Below are 15,869 nucleotides of genomic sequence, written 5' to 3' on the forward strand. Positions count from 1 at the left end.
GTATTGCAGCTGAAGAAACTGAGGCTTAGAGAGGTTCTCTCCAGGTAGTGCAGCTTGTAAAGATAACCCTTCTAAGCCAATTCTAGTTTTCCAGTCCAGCCCAGCAGCCTCGCCTCATGCCCTTCGACTACATTTTTAATATCAGATTTCCCCTGTTGTGTACGAGATCCTTTCCCCCTTCTAGACCACAGGCAGAAAGATCGTCTCCAGCCGATAGGGCTGCGGAATTGGGGAGCCGAGGGGAAGGGGAAATTTCTTGAGGTTCCAGAGGTTGGGTGGGCAGAGTTCTGGTGCGCAGACTCCCCGGCATAAAGCCGGGTTCGAGAAGGGGCTCACCGAGGACGGTAAGGCAGGATGTGGCAAAAGGGATCAAGTGCTCGAGGAACCTGTGTCTCGCCGCTCGAACGCCGACCACGGAGCGGGACTTCGATCTATCCTCCGGGTAGCACACTTGGCAGACTCAGGGCGGGAGCCGGGCCGATCCCGGGGACGCGGAGGTGCAGGGCGCCCCCTCGCGCTCCTCGCGTGCCACGGGGCTGGCGGGTGGCGCGCCCGCCGCGGGCAGGTCCTCTCCAGCCCCCTCCTCCTTTTCGCTAGCGCTCCCCTCCCTCTCTCCCCTCGCTCCCAACTCCTCCCCCATCGCCTCTCCCTCCCTCCTTCGGCCCCCTCGGTCTCCTCCTCTCTGCTCTCAGCCGCGCGCCGGGTCGGGAGCTAGTTGGAGCGCTGGGCTGCCGCCCGAGCCCAGCTCGGCGGAGCCGGGCGGGTCGGCGGCGCGTCGGACCGCTGCTGGCGGACTCGAGCGTGGCCGGCGCGGACCCGGGTCGCCGCTGCACTGGAGCGCCGAGTGAGGGTCGAGGGCGATTCCTGCGCGGCGGCCCCATTCCCAGACGGGCCGCGAGTCCTCCCGGTTCCCCCTCTGCCGCTCCCCGCCGCCGGGAACCGGGAGCCGCTTGGAACCCGGCACCTGCGCCAGCAACCCGGAGGTGAGTCCCTGGAGTCCCGAACGCTTCGCCTACGCGGGCTGGGGCTGCAAGTTGCAAACTTCAGCAACTCGGGTGGGTAGAAGGGTAGGGGCCCAGCGGCGCTGGCAAGTTGGAACCAGGTTGTGGAGACTGCGGGCCGAGGGGAGGGAGCCCCCGGGATTCCTCGCAGCCCGCTGCCACCTCGGCGGGGGCGCCCACCGTGCTGCCGCGCTCACGCGGTCCGCCGGCTCCGGCTCCGGGGCACTGGCCCGGCCGCGATCTGTGCGTCTAGACTGCACACTGGGATGGGGATCCGGGGCTGGGCCTGAAGGAGGGGACAGACGAACGAAAGGCTGGGAGAGAGCGGGGCCGAGGCGGCGAGAGGGAGGCTCCGAGAGGGCGGACGAGTAAGCCCGGTGGGGGCAGAGTGCGGGCAGCTAGGCGCGTGGGAGCGCGGCCTGCCCAGAGTGTGAAATCTCGCGCTCGGGGACGTCCCCGCTCTGCCGCCGCCTGCGGGGGTCCCCACTGGATTCCTCCCAGACTCCCTGCCCTGGCAGGGCCCTGCGGAGCCCTAAATCGGCCCCGCCAGGCCCCATACGCAGCCGTCCCGGAGCCCCCCGCTTAGGCTTTCAGAAAGGGGTGCGGCGGCGGGAACGCGGGACGCGAACCGCGATTTCCTGATTTATTTTTCTCATGGTAATTTGTCTTTGTGGTTGGGCTGCCCATTCACTTTCCGCTCACGTCGTGGCGGAGATCCAGCGAGGAGGGAGGGAGTGGGGGGCGCTCGGGCACAGGGAAAGATGCAGACAGGAGAGGGGATGGGGACCCGAGCCGGGCGGGAGCCGAGAGGGAAGTGGGCGTAGGACCCGCAGAGGATGACGGCGAAGCCGAGGACACCAGGACTAGCGGAGCCGCTGGCGGGCGGCTGAGGGAGGACAGAGCCGGCTGCTTCGCCTGCCTCAAACTTTAAACAACCAGGAGGAGCCACCTGAAGCGCCCTTGTTGCCTCCTACCCCTCTGTCGGTGCCCAGTGCTCGGGTTATTCCGTCTGCCCCGCCGCGCCGTGCCGGGCTGCAGTGGGCCCCGAGTTTGGATGGGGAGAGGTGATGACCCGATTCTGACCCCCCCCACTCCTGCGACCCCCCTCCAGGCTTTCCGCGGTGGGGATATGAGATCAGCCGGAGCGGGGAAGAGCTGCCAACCCTCGGGATGCGCTCTTCCCCGGGCCCGTGACTGAGCCCACGGAACTGGGATTGGGAGGGTGGAAGCTTGCCTGTGTCTAGACCCCACCACGATCCTACCTTTTCTAGCCAATCCAATCTCCTTGCACCTTTCTCAGACATCCCCACTTCCCCTCCCATCCCCACCACTTTGGCAGCGGCTTCTCTCTCTTGGCCCTTCTGGCCCGCCTCTTTGTCCTCTCCACCTGCACTTTCCCTCATCTTCAAGCCTGTTCTCTTCCATTTCTTCTTTTACCGCAACCTCTCTCCCACCCTCACCCCGTCCCAGTTCCTCTTGACATTCAAAAGTGGCCTCTCGCCTTTTCTGAACCAGGATTGATGACCTTGAAGAAGGGGAAGAGGGGAGCTTGAGCCTGAGAACTGGACCTCACAGCTAGCAAAACAGGGAGGGGCAGATTAAGAAGTAGCTTGCAAAAACTCGCTGGTACCCTGCCCCAAATCTAGATTTCCAACCTGAGGAGGAAGGAGGATAAAATGTTAGAGAGAGAGAGGAAGTCTGCCATTCCATCACCCATAGTGCTAGAGGACTACAGATCTAGAAATTACAATTATAAGTGATCTCATCTCTCTGTGTACATGTTTATCCTAGCTCCCCCTACTTTGGTAATTGACTGGAACACCCCACAGCCTAGTCCTAGCTGTCACCTGCTGGGCCCCCAACTCACCCTCACTCTCGGGGCCCTCTAGGGTTCTAGTGGGAGATGATGAGTTCCTTGAGGTCTGATGCACTACTTTCACTGAGGATTGAGGTGGTGGGATGGACACAGAAGGCAAAGGACGAGATCTCTGATTAGAAGTGCATAGTTCCTTGTTAAATAGCCTTAAAGGACCCAGGGCTGAGCTTCAATGCCCCACCACCCACACCCCCAGCAGCTAGATGTTCCCCCATGGTCCTCAAGTGTTGACTTTCTTATTGTGTAGATACAAGGTAAATGAGACCGACAGTGACAGTGAAGTCACAACGTCACTATTTATCAAGCACCTGTTATGTGCCAGATACTAGACGCTATGGATACAACAGTAGATAATGTCTCTGATCTCTGGAATGGAGGTGAATCAGCATGACTAGGAGAAACTAATTACTAGCATTGCCTGATTGCTGTGATAGAATTTACTGTGGGTGTTTTCCTGTGGGTTTAAGTAACCTGAGAGTGAATATGGAGTTGTCCAAAGGACTTGGGGTCTGGGGTTTTGGGGGGGGGGCTGAGAGGGCTGGGATTCCACCAGCTTAGCTCTTCTCTCAGCACCAGGTCCCCTCTCCATGCTTCAGATTCCTCACTCAACAAGTGGGAATGAACACCTCTGTCAACACCTACCTTATACTTGTGGTGTGTACAGAGGCAAAGCCAGGTACCTGAAGATCTGAGGATGAGAACCACTGAGAGGGCATATTGGTTATTTATACATCAGTGTTTGAGCCCCAGTCTTGGGATCATCCTTTGCCTTATCCAGTCACCTTGATCACTAGCCTGTCTTCATCATCCAGTGACTACGTGTGTTTGTGTTGTGTTGGAAATAGTTACCGTTAATTAATGAGTTTTCTTCACATTCAGATCTTTGCATTTGAGTTTTAGACATCACTAAGTTGGTCTTAAATTTATGACAAAGTTTAATGAGTCTTAAATGTATGATTAGAGGCCAAAGCAAGTGTTTTGACTAATGGAGTTTCATTGGATTGACTGAACTGAGCCCTTTTTTTAGAGCTTGTGTAAGCAACACCTGGATTTCACTGGCATACTGTTACACTTTTTATGAACCTCCCTCTCTCTGACTTTTGGTTTGATGACATCTGCTTTAGCTGAGGAGATGGCTCTTTGTTGGGTAATCTGGAAAGGGATCTTTATGTGTGCCATTCTCTGCCTTAGATGGAGGAATCTCCTCCAGGGCTTTTTTTTCTGAAAAAAATTCCCCTATTACAGGTTTGAATGCTAGCAAGTACCAGCTGGGAGCAGAGTTCTGAAAGGGAATGCAGTGCCAAACATTCTGTGGCTCTGCCATGTCCGTTTTCTTCCATTTGCTCTAGTGCTTTTCTTTAGTGAGCATGAGAGATGAACACCAAACCTTGCAGAATGCACTCTTGAATCCTGACATTAGTCGGGACTACAGCTATGACTACACTTGGTACCTCCAGAGTGGGAAAAGAAAAAAAAAAGGCTTCCTTTCCAATTTGCAACTGGACACAGTGGGTAAAGCATGACAAGTGACCTGGGAGGGATGGTGACCAGGGACGGGAGAGTTTGACCTTGAGCACACTTCCCAACAGTTGGGCTTTGCATCCTCCTCCATTCTGATGTGGAACAGGAGAACAAGGATTCTTTGGGGCTTTCCCTGAGCTTTAAAGGCAATGCTGTGTGCCAAGTCCCACCATGACACTGCCCTCATTGATCTGTTTAATAAGGATGACTTAATCAGACTTGCACCTGGAACTCTTTTGAATTTGAAGCCTTGTCGATATTATCAGAAGATCTTTGCATGTGAACCAAGAACGTCTCTGGCCTCTTCTGTAATAGGAAGGACTGTGATAAGAGGGTGGCTGGTGACCATCTGTTCCGCCATCCCCTGAGGATCAAATTAGAGGAGATAGGTTTAAATTCCCAAAGGTGAATGCTTAGAAATGAGGGAGGGTTGGAAGTGAGGGAGGCTTCCCCATCTTGAAGGGAGATTAGTCACTTCTTGATTTTCCAGGAGTGGTTCATTTCCTTTCTTCTTCTTCTTTTTTTTTTTTTTGTGTGTGTGGGCTCTTTGTGGGGAATGTTTAGTCTCAGGCTAGTTTTTAGTTACATCCAGGTAACTGACTGCCTGGATCTTCAGAAAGTGCACTGTCCTTTTTAGCCAGACATCATTTGGAAGGCAAATCTATATAGTAGGTATATGTGTATATGTAATATACTCATACATTCACATAGAAATACAGATGCAATGCATTGCAAAGCTATGTTAACAATTTGATCATCCAGTGTGAGTTACCCTTGGCTCTGTTTCTTTGCCAGAATTGACATGAGGCTGCCCCTAGGGAGGCAACTTCAGGGAAATGGTTAGTGGGGTAGCAATTTAGATCCATCCCCACTGGTCCATCTGAGCCAAAACACCCTCCATACTGCCCTAGTCATTGTCCTGAAGCCCCCTACCCAGGAGCTCTAAAAGAGTACAGGAGTACAAAAGAGCTGCAGTTGGCTCTTAATTATTCAGGGATGGGTGGATTCAGTGTGCAAAGCACCCGACCCAGGACTCTTCTTTCTCTTCTTTTGGTGCCTTGAGTAACTCCATACCTGCACTGAGAAGCTGGGGAGATCTTATCATTTAATACAAACTTTTGTTTCTAGCAGTCTCTTCCCTCTGCTCCTCTTCCCTCAAGGTGCCTGGGGGAAACTAGGAGCCCCACCCCCAAAGAGGCTCATCCACCCAAAGCAGACTGCATTTAAGGTTCATACATTGCTCTGTTGGCCAGGGTGTATTTCTGCCCAAAAGCTGAAGAGAAGAGGAAAATGCCACTAGCTCCAACTTCTGCAGAGTCAAATTCCTGTAGATTTCCCAGGATCTAGTTTTCTTCTCTCTTCCTTTTGTAGAGCCACTTGAGTTTATGGAGTCAGCTAGAAACCTGGGCCCCGTCAAGAGTCTGAACAAAGGGCAGTGTCCTTGTGGTAAAAGCTCCCAAGCAGGCCAGCTCAAAGGAACACTTCTGTGAATGTCCCCCAAGGCCAAGGGTCATTTTCCTGCAGAGATCAAGTGCCTTGGGGCCATCTGCTCCCTTCTAGCATCTCTCTAACTTCCAGAGTGAGTCTTCACATGCTGGCCTCCGTCTGGAGAGCAAGGCTCAAGTGACCCTTGTATACAGTAGCTTGGTCCCACTCAACACTAATTCCTGTTAGAATACCTGGGAATGCTTTGAAAAAATATACTTGACCAGCTCCCTAATTAAGTCAGAATCCTCAAGGTTGGAGGCTGGGCATTGATTTTTTTTTTTTTTTTAAGCTCCTAAAAGGCAACCATGGTTGAGAGCCACTGACCTAAATCTTTCCTAGGTTCTCTGGCCTCATGCCAAAGGCATGCCAATTCTCTTTGCCCTCAGTCCTTCACAACAGTCAGGTACCAGCTAGAGCTCCTGGCATTTGGATCATAGCTACTGTTTGTGTTCCTGTTCTGAATGTAATGACTTTCTATTATAAGCTGATTGTGGGAGCTCCCTTCTAGTATAACTTCTTTGTGATTTTTTTCTTGAAAAGCTTTTATAAAAGTAATGCATATTCATTCATCATCTTGGGGCATTTCCTTCTAGATATGTGTGTAACAAAATTGTGATTGTACTGTCTGTGTTGCTTTGTAGCAAGCCCTTTTCATTTAATCACATATTGTGATGATTTCCCTGTCTTAAGTATTCTTCTCAAATGGGCTTTTTAATGGCTGCTGGGTATTCTATTTTATGGATGTGCCATAATTTATTTAACAAATCCCATGTGGGTTAGACATCTAGGTTGTAAACCATTTTTTACTGTTATAAATAATGCTGCAGTGAACATCCTTGTCTATAAATCTTTGTCCCCATTGATGATTATTTCCTCAGAGCAGATTTCTAGAAGTAGAATATTTATGCTTCTTTTTAGCATGGCCCATTTAAACAACTTTTGACTGACTTCCTAGAGCAATAAAACTTTTTCATATTCAGAGCTAGAAAAACAAACCATGAACCTTTCTGAGGCATCAGAGTGGCTGCTCCGATCTGAGCTGAAGGCCACAGCCCTTGACCCAGCCTTGTGCCTGGCTCCATCTCCAGGTCAGCTCCACAGATTGCTGCCTCACTTGTTTAGGTGAGCTTCAAGACTCTCCTGCCTCTAACCTAGTGCTCCCCAACCATTTTGACACCAGAGATTAGTTTTGTGGAAGACAATTTTTCCATGGACTGGGGGGAGGGTGGGTTATTTCAAGATGACTATTATGTACCAGACAGTCTGCTAAACTTTATATACGCTTTATCTGTATTAATCCTCATGTGCCTTTCATGCACATATTATTTCTGTCTCCACTTCCCATTGAGGAAACAAAAACTTTGAGAGAGAAAAGTTTGCCCAAGGTCACATAGCTAGTAAGTAGTAGAACAAGGTTTTAAACCTAGACTGTCTGATTTCAGAGTCTATGCTCTTAACCACTGCTGCTGCTGCTAAGTCACTTCAGTCGTGTCCGACTGTGTGACCCCATAGACGGCAGCCCACCAGGCTCCCCCGTCCCTGGGATTCTCCAGGCAAGAACACTGGAGTGGGTTGCCATTTCCTTCTCCAATGCGTGAGAGTGAAGAGTGAAAGTGAAGTAGCTCAGTCGTGTCCGACTCTTCGTGACCCCATGGACTGCAGCCTACCAGGCTCCTCTGTCCATGGGATTTTCCAGGCAAGAGTACTGGAGTGGGGTGCCATTGCCTTCTCCTCTCTTAACTACTACATACACTGTTTTTCATTCTTGGCTTATGGTGACCACACGTTGTTCACAAATGCTCCATCAGCATCTTGTGTACACACACTGTGACTTTCTTCAGAATAAGAAGGGCAGTGCTCACATACAAACTGTAGAAGAGTGGGGATGCTATTCGTCATGTCTTCCTTTTCCTTTTGACTTCCTTGATTCTGTCCTCACCCCTCTCTCCAGGTACCCACTTCAGAAAACATTTCTTGTGTCCTCACCAACCAGTTGCCAAGATCCTAGCATGTCTTACAGCTGAGCAAGTCCAAGTTATAACATATCCCTATTATAGCTTCCCCACCCAGTGGGAAGAATCTGGATGCTATTTCACAGTATGGCTTATAAAGCTGTCAAGGAGGCAGGCATGCTATAGTAATGATGGCAGGAGAGAAGCCTGACTTCTGTTGGATGTCAAATACTGCTTAAAGTGGAGGATTGGGTACATTTTTGCATTCTTACCTCAATGACAGTAACATTGTCATTGCCCAGAAGGTAGAGAAATAGCAGCCAAAACTGTCCTGATTTGATTCTGACCGTGACCAAGAACTAGCTGGTGACGTGACAATATGCAGACGACACATTGTAGATGTGTAGATGCCACATCAGCCTGGCATTAATGATGGCCAAGAAAAGAGATGCCATGCCCACGACCCTCCCTAGTGTGTAAGAAATTTGAAATGGGGAAGTATGATCGTATGATTAGGGATTCCAAAAGGGATGATGGTCTGTGGCAGGTGAGGCTTTGAAAAATGAAGCTTCACGTTTTTATCCATGATTCGGGTGAAACTGGAGTAAGCGAGCTTTTCAGATTTGTTGATGACAAGGCTGTGATGGGCAGCTCCTATAAAAGACAGAATAAATATTCAAAATGATCTCAACAGCCTGGAATGCTGGGTTTAAACCAACAGGAGGAAATTTAACAGGGGCAGATCGAAAGTTGCATTTAGATTGCAGAAATTAATTACTCAAGTTCATGATGGGGGTGCGGGCTGGGGGAGACTTGATTTGGCTGCACAGCCTGAGAAAAACATCTGAGGGGTTTAATTGGACACAGGCTTCATAGGAGCCGACAGGGTGATGGGGTTGCTCAAAACAATACTATCTTGAATGGCACTAAGAGACAGGCAAGGTCCAAATTGGTTTCTTCCTGGTCATTATGTCCTCATGTCTGCATGTAGATTTTAGAGAGGACCCTGACCAACTCAAGCATGATCAATTGGAGGGCATTCTGTGTCAGGAGGGGTTGGGAAACCCAGCCATGAAAGGCTTAGTGAAGGGAGGGAGAAAATCCTGGGTGTCATGGTGGCTGACTGCAGAAGAAACAGGACTTCCTGTAGAACAGAACACAACACAGTTAATCTGCCTGGAAGATCCAGAAGGCTCCAGAGTGGAAAGTGCAGGAAGCTGGATTCTTCACAGTCTGCATCTTCCCAACCAGATGGGTTCCAGTGAATCGGCACCAGCTGGCAATCCTGCTGCCCGGGACGCTGTTGGGGAACTCTTGGCCCAGAGACACATGATTGAATTGGCAGTGTACCTCTATCTCTCTGTGGCTTTGAGGCTGGAGCATATCTGCCTCCTTTCCTGAATACTGCAGAGCAGTGGTTCTCAAAGCGAAGTCCCGGGCCAGCAACATCAGCTTCACCTGAAAGCTGTTAGGAGTGCAACATTTCTGGAGCTGACCTACTAATCTGACAATTCCCTGGCAGGGCACAGCAGCCTGTGCTTTAGCACAGGTCACTGTGATTTGTGCTGGCGTTTGGGACACTGCTTTCAACTACTCTGGGCTGTTCTTTCTGTTGCTGGATGTTTGTGGCACTAACCCACAGTCCTCAGCTGGGGAAGCAAGTGTAGAACCTTGGAAGGAGCATGGGTGTGGGGATGAGACAGACTATGGTTCAAACCCAGCTTGACTGGTTTTGCGTTGAAGGTTTCCCTCCCTGAGCCTCCTTTTTGTGCTATAGAATGAGGGAAGACCCCGATGCTCGGAAAGTTTGAGGGCGGGAGGAGAAGGGGACGACAGAGGATGAGATGGTTGAATGGCATCACCGATTCAATGGATGTGAGTTTGAGCAAACTCTGGGAGATGGTGAGGACAGGGAAGCCCGGCATGCTATAGTTCATGGGGTCGCAAAGAGTTGGACACGACTGAGCAACTGAACAACAAAAAGTTTAAAAAAGAATGAAAGGATGTGGCAAAGTTCATGTAGATCTTGACCTTGCCATTAGTGTCAGGTCATCCTTGGAAGAGTCTTATCAGCATCAGAGTTGCCTTTTCTACAGAAGCCTGTCTTCCTGGTGCTCACCTCGAGCCCCTCAAAGAGAAGCCTGCATGTGGGCTCCTCTGTATCTCCTTACAGTGCCCACCAGCATGGCTCTCCCTCAATGAGGGGTCAGTTCACTCTTGGACCACCAGTTCCCTCCCTCCTGGACAATGGAGAGCCAAGGTCACTTTCCTTCCCACTCCTATCCAAAACCCCTATCCTTGTGAGCACGTGTGGCTGCCTCCTTCCAATGGACCTGGGTCTTGCCAACCCCGACCTTCTGAGGTCTATGAATCTAGACTCTCTGCCCTCAGCATGCACCGTTATCTGCTAAAACCACCAATGAAATGTCTTAGGGCCCAAACATCTCACAGTAGTCCCTGACTTTAGGTAGGTAAGAAGCCTGAGTTGCTGGTGTCAGCCAGGCAGCGAACATGTGTGGGCCCTTCTTGGAGCTGGAGGTTTCTGGGGTCATCTCTCCCAGTCCCTTTCCAGTGACTGGTGGAGTTTTCAGTTCGTCAGAGGGAGAGCTCATCTCCCCACAGGATGGCCTATTTGATTTTTGGCCAACAAGTCTGATAGAAAGTTCCTGTTTCTCTGAAAGTTTTGTCTCTCCCCATGGGCTCCATCTCTTCCCCATGTGGCTGTTCCAGGCAAAACCAGTCACTTCAGTGGCACAGCCTTTCCAACCTTGGAGACTACTTCCCTCCTACCTCTCCCCCATTCCCATTAGACCTCCTCTGACTTGTCTCTTCAGTTCTGGGCACAGGACTCAGAACATCCTCTGACTTGCCATAAACTGAGGTCACTGGAACCGAGTCTGGTCCTGTGGGTGAGGCCCGGCCAGCACACCCCATCCAGATACCACCCTACCACCCTCTCCATTAATGTGGTGTCAAGTCTGCCCTGGATGTTTTTAGAAGTTGCATAGCCCTGCTGACATTTGTTAAACTTACAACCAGTCAATACCTCCAGGTTTGTTTACCATAATCTGCAACTCAGCCCCATCTCCACATTTTTGTCCTTCTGCTTGCATTCATTGGTTGGGGCTGCCATAGCAATACCAAAACTGGGTGGCTTAAGCAACAGAAGTGAATTGTTTCCTAGTCTTAGAGGCTGGAAGTCAGATCAAGGCGTCGGCAGCGTTGACCCCTTCTGAGGGCAGACTCTGTTCATGCCTCTCTCCTAGCTTCTGGTTTCCTGGGAGTCTTTGGTATTCTTTGGTTTTTAGAAGCGTGTTTCTAATCTCTATGCTCATCTTCATATAACCTTCTCCCTGTGTGCCTGTCTTGAAATTTCCCCCCTTTTCTAAGCTGACCAGTCATACTGATTTAGGAGCCTGCTCTGCTCCAGTATGACCTCATCTTAATCACATATGCAACAGTCCTTATTTTCAAATAAGATCATATGAGGTACTGGGGGGTTGAAGCTTGAACACGAGGTTTTCTGGGAGGGGGTGTGCTAGGCACAGGTCAGCCCATGGCAGTGCTGTGGCTTTTTCAGTCTTAGGTTTGGGACTCTACATTTTCTCCTAACTTCTATTGTCTGAGTTCAGCCCCCCTCTCTAGCTGATTGGCATATTTTAGAGTCTGACACTGAGTATATCTGGTGTTACTCTCAGTTTAAGCTTCCTGTACATTGATGCCAGGAATTATGTGGATTGGGGTGGGACAGGTCAAAGCCCTCCAGCACTTACCTGGACCCCTCCCTCCAAGTGGCCTTGAACCATGTGGTGAGTACCCTTGAGTACCTATGGTTGTGCAACTGGCTACACGTCCCACTAGTTCCGCCACCTTTTGCTTGCTTGCAACAGTTTCACCAAGAGCATGTCACGTGTTTTCAAGATCAGTTACAGGGGTAAACCTTGTTTCCCTCACTTACCAGCCTGGTGGCCCTGTCAGTGGAGGAGATGAGCTCTGCCCGACAGGACTTCCTTACTGCCTGCAGTCTCAGCTGCTTTCTCCAAGTGCCCCCACCCTGCCTGTATTGTCTCTTCAGGAATTTTCTCAGGCGGCACCTTGACTTTTCCTCTCTATGGTTTTGCAAAAGCCAGCTCAGACCCCTTTCTGGAAGTGAGCCTCTCTCACGCCTGCCAGAATCCTGTCAGGATTCCCACAAGATCGACAGCTGCTCTGGGCTTCATTTGCATGTTCCCTGGGATGTGTGGCTGGGCCCAGTAGCCTGAACTCATTCGGAGCAGCTGGAACGTTTTTCACCAGCCTCCGGCTTGGGCCTCCTGTGCCTGCGGCGCCTTTCCACGGAATCCCACTCCCTGATGGAGAAGACAGGAGCTGAAGACAGAAGCACAGGGCCCGCCAGAGGAGCCCCCCAATCTGGATGCCACCTTAGTTCCCGCGTAGCATTCCTCCCCTTCCCAGTTCCTCTTCCCCACGTTTCTCTCTTTCCTAAAGTCTCTCCTATCCTTTCTGATGCTCTGTGACTCTGTGAGGGGAGGTGCCTGGGCAAAGGTGAGGTGTGTGACCAAGGGGCTGGGGCATGGGAGGGCTGCGAGGTGCCAGCTCCCCCACTTCCTCGTAGGGTGACTGGGCAAAGTATTTCTCCTCTCTGAGGCTCAATTTCCTCATCTGTAAAATGGTTATCAAACCTACTTGAGAGTGCGGTTGTGGTGTGTTTACGTGCTAAGTCACTCCAGTCTTCTCTGACTCCTTGCAGCCCTGTGGACTGCAGACTGCCAGGATCCTCTGTCCATGGGATTCTCCAGATAAGAATACTCCTCCAGGGGATCTTTCTCACCCAGGGAACGAACATGTGTTTCTTACATCTCCTACACTGGCAGATGGGCTCTTTACCGCCAGCACCACCTGGGAAGCCGTGCAGTCATGAGGGTCAAATCCAACGTGTCCCTTTCAGTAAAGTAGGTCACCTGGAAAAGTGCCTGGGGCCTGGAGGTACCCAGCAAACCAGTCCTTGTACAGAGGGGACTGGCCAGCCAGAGTCTGATGCAGAGGGTGGGAGAAGTTGGGGTCACAGCCTGGGCCCTGCACACGGGAATGGGGGCCATGATGCAGTTAGGCTATTAGAATGGAAAAGAGTGAGTGAGCCTGAGCAGATGGGGGAGGAAGAAGCCCCAGGACTGAGCAATTTGCAGAAGAGGATGGAGGGTTGTGCGGGTTACCTAGAGTTCCTGAGAGCTAATGTGCCAGGTCACTTAAAACACTCTAGTATGTATCTTAGCTCAAGAAAGCCCTAGGAGTAGGTCTGACTTTACTACCCCTATTTGGGGCTTCTCTGTTGCCTCAGACGGTGAAGAATCTGCCTGCAGTGCAGACCTGGCTTTGATCCCTGGTTGGGAAGACCCCTGGAGAAGGGAATGGCAACCCACTCCAGTATTCTTGCCTGGAGAATTCCATGGACAGAGGAACCTAGAGGGCTATAGTCCACGCGGTCACAAAGAGTCAGACATGACTGAGTGACCAACACAGCACACCCCTGTTTACAGATGGGGCGACTGAGACAGGGAGATGTTAGGTAACTAGGAAGCCAATGCCCAGGTTTCCAGCCCAGGCAGGCACTGTCTCCTGGCTTGCACTCTGCTCTGTTGGACCACATGCTTTTCTGTTCCTGCATTCCGTTCATCTATCATGACAACCCCATCCCCAGCTCTATCGGGCAGGATCCTCACAGCTTCTCCTCTTCATAATTGGGGGGTTAGGTGGGGCTCAGGGCTCTACCCTTCTCTAAGGACACTTCTCAGGGCACCTTCCATGAGGTCCTAACTCACATCAATCAGTCTGTAGAAAGAAGGATTTACTCCCACCATCAATCTGTAGAGGAAGGATTTACATTAGATACAGGGAAAGTGTGAACTGCAGGAGAAGGTAAAACAGCTGATAGAAGGCAACTCTGGCATGACTTAGCCAGAGATCTTCCGGCTAGGGTGGAGGCAGGAGGGAACGGGTGGGAGTAGGGCTGCTGCACACTGGACCTCTAAGAACCACGTCTCGGATGCAGGGTGAGTGGCAGTGATGAGCTCCTCTTGGCAAGATGGCTGACCCTCCTCAGTAAACCGTGGCTTTGCTTACATTGCACAGCCCAGTCCTGCTGGGAGAGAGGACTACTCTGAGATCGTCCTACTGGGCTCAACGTCTGAAGTGGTTTCCATTTCAGAAACTCCTCTTCTTGAGAGGGCAGGACCAGGGAGTCTCTGCCCAGGTCTGGGACTTGGGTGGGATAGGAATGAGGGGGGGATACCTGTGACTGTCCCCTACTCTGTCCTGCCCTAGCCTCCTGCCTGGGAAAACCTTCCTGGCTGTGAATTAAGCCTTACTGCTGGTGCTGTGGCCTCATGTAGGGGCTCAAAGTAGAAGGCACAGGTAGCCCTAGGAGTGGATAAATGCCTCCAGCTGCCAGGGATTAATTCTAGGGGGATCTGCTTTGTATTCTCAAATACAAATACCATGGATGAGGCCCTTCTATCTGCCAGCCTCTCATTTAAGTGCTCCTAGAGCCACTCCAGTACTCTTGCCTGGAAAATCCCCTGACAGAGGAGCCTGGCGGGCTGCAGTCCATGGGATCACTAAGAGTCAGACATGACTGAGCGACTTCACTTTCAATTTTCACTTTCATGTATTGGAGAAGGAAATAGCAACCCACTCCAGTGTTCTTGCCTGGAGAATCCCAGGGATGGAGGAGCCTGGTGGGGTGCCATCTATGGGGTCGCACAGAGTCGGACATGACTGAAGTGGCTTAACAGCAGCAGAGGACTATAAGGGAGAGATCAGCCTCCAATCTATACATGAGGAAAAGTCTTCAGAGAAATTAAGAAATTTACCTAATATTGCACAGCTGTATACAGGTGAGGCGGTCAGGCTACAGGAAACCCAAAGCAAGTATTCTTTCCAGCTTAGTGATGGGCTTCTCTCAGTAGCTTCAGTTCAGTCGCTCAGTAGTGTCCGACTCTTTGCGACCCCATGAATCGCAGCATGCCAGGCCTCCCTGTCCATCATCAACTCCCGGAGTTCACTCAGACTCATGTTCATCGAGTCAGTGATGCCATCCAGCCATCTCATCCTCTGTCGTCCCCTTCTCCTCGTGCCCCCAGTCCCTCCCAGCATCAGAGTCTTTTTCAATGAGTCAACTCTTCGCATGAGGTGGCCAAAGTACTGGAGTTTCAGCTTCAGCATCATTCCTTCCAAAGAAATCCCAGGGTTGATCTCCTTCAGAATGGACTGGTTGGATCTCCTTGCAGTCCAAGGGACTCTCACATCCATACATGACCACTGGAAAAACCATAGCCTTGACTAGATGGACTTTTGTTGGCAAAGTAATGTCTCTGCTTTTCAACATGCTATCTAGGTTGGTCATAACTTTTCTTCCAAGAAGTAAGCGTCTTTTAATTTCATGGCTGCAGTCACCAGCTGCAGTGATTTTGGAGCCCCCCAAAATAAAGTCTGACACTGTTTCCACTGTTTCCCCATCTATTTGCCATGAAGTGATGGGACCAGATGCCATGATCTTCATTTTCTGAATGTTGTGCTTTAAGCCAACTTTTTCACTCTCCTCTTTCACTTTCATCAAGACGCTTTTTAGTTCCTCTTCACTTTCAGCCATAAAGGTGGTGTCATCTGCATATCTGAGGTTATTGATATTTCTCCCAGCAATCTTGATTCCAGCTTGTGCTTCTTCCAGCCCAGCGTTTCTCATGATGTACTCTGCATATAAGTTAAATAAGCAGGGTGATCATACACAGCCTTGATGTACTCCTTTCCCTTGGTACCTGCCTAAAGGCTCCCACAGATCAGGAGGGCCAGACGGAACCAGGGAAATACATCTGGAGGTGGAGGGGAGGTTGCAAACGAGGGTTTCAAGCCTTGGGGTATGAGTGTTTTTCTGCTGGGACGTTCTCCATAAGTGCTGTGACTGCTTGGAGACCCAGGCTTTGGGTCTCTCTGGGTCATCCTTCATCCTGCAGGGCGATGGAGATGCTTTTATGG

At 50.8% G+C, this 15,869-nt stretch overlaps 1 protein-coding gene across 1 annotated transcript in view; it reads left to right on the plus strand.

The window, feature by feature from the left end:
- The first annotated feature begins 715 nt into the window (after positions 1-715).
- SEMA5B (semaphorin 5B) overlaps positions 716-15,869 on the plus strand; it is a 132,417-nt gene continuing 117,263 nt past the window's right edge. The window contains exon 1 of the mRNA XM_040250411.1: positions 716-983. The gene's annotated coding sequence lies outside the window, so the exon portion shown is untranslated. The remainder of the gene's footprint in view (positions 984-15,869) is intronic.

The sequence above is a fragment of the Oryx dammah genome, unplaced genomic scaffold, assembly GCF_014754425.2.
Source record: "Oryx dammah isolate SB20612 unplaced genomic scaffold, SCBI_Odam_1.1 HiC_scaffold_2, whole genome shotgun sequence".
Taxonomy (NCBI): Eukaryota; Metazoa; Chordata; class Mammalia; order Artiodactyla; family Bovidae; genus Oryx; species Oryx dammah.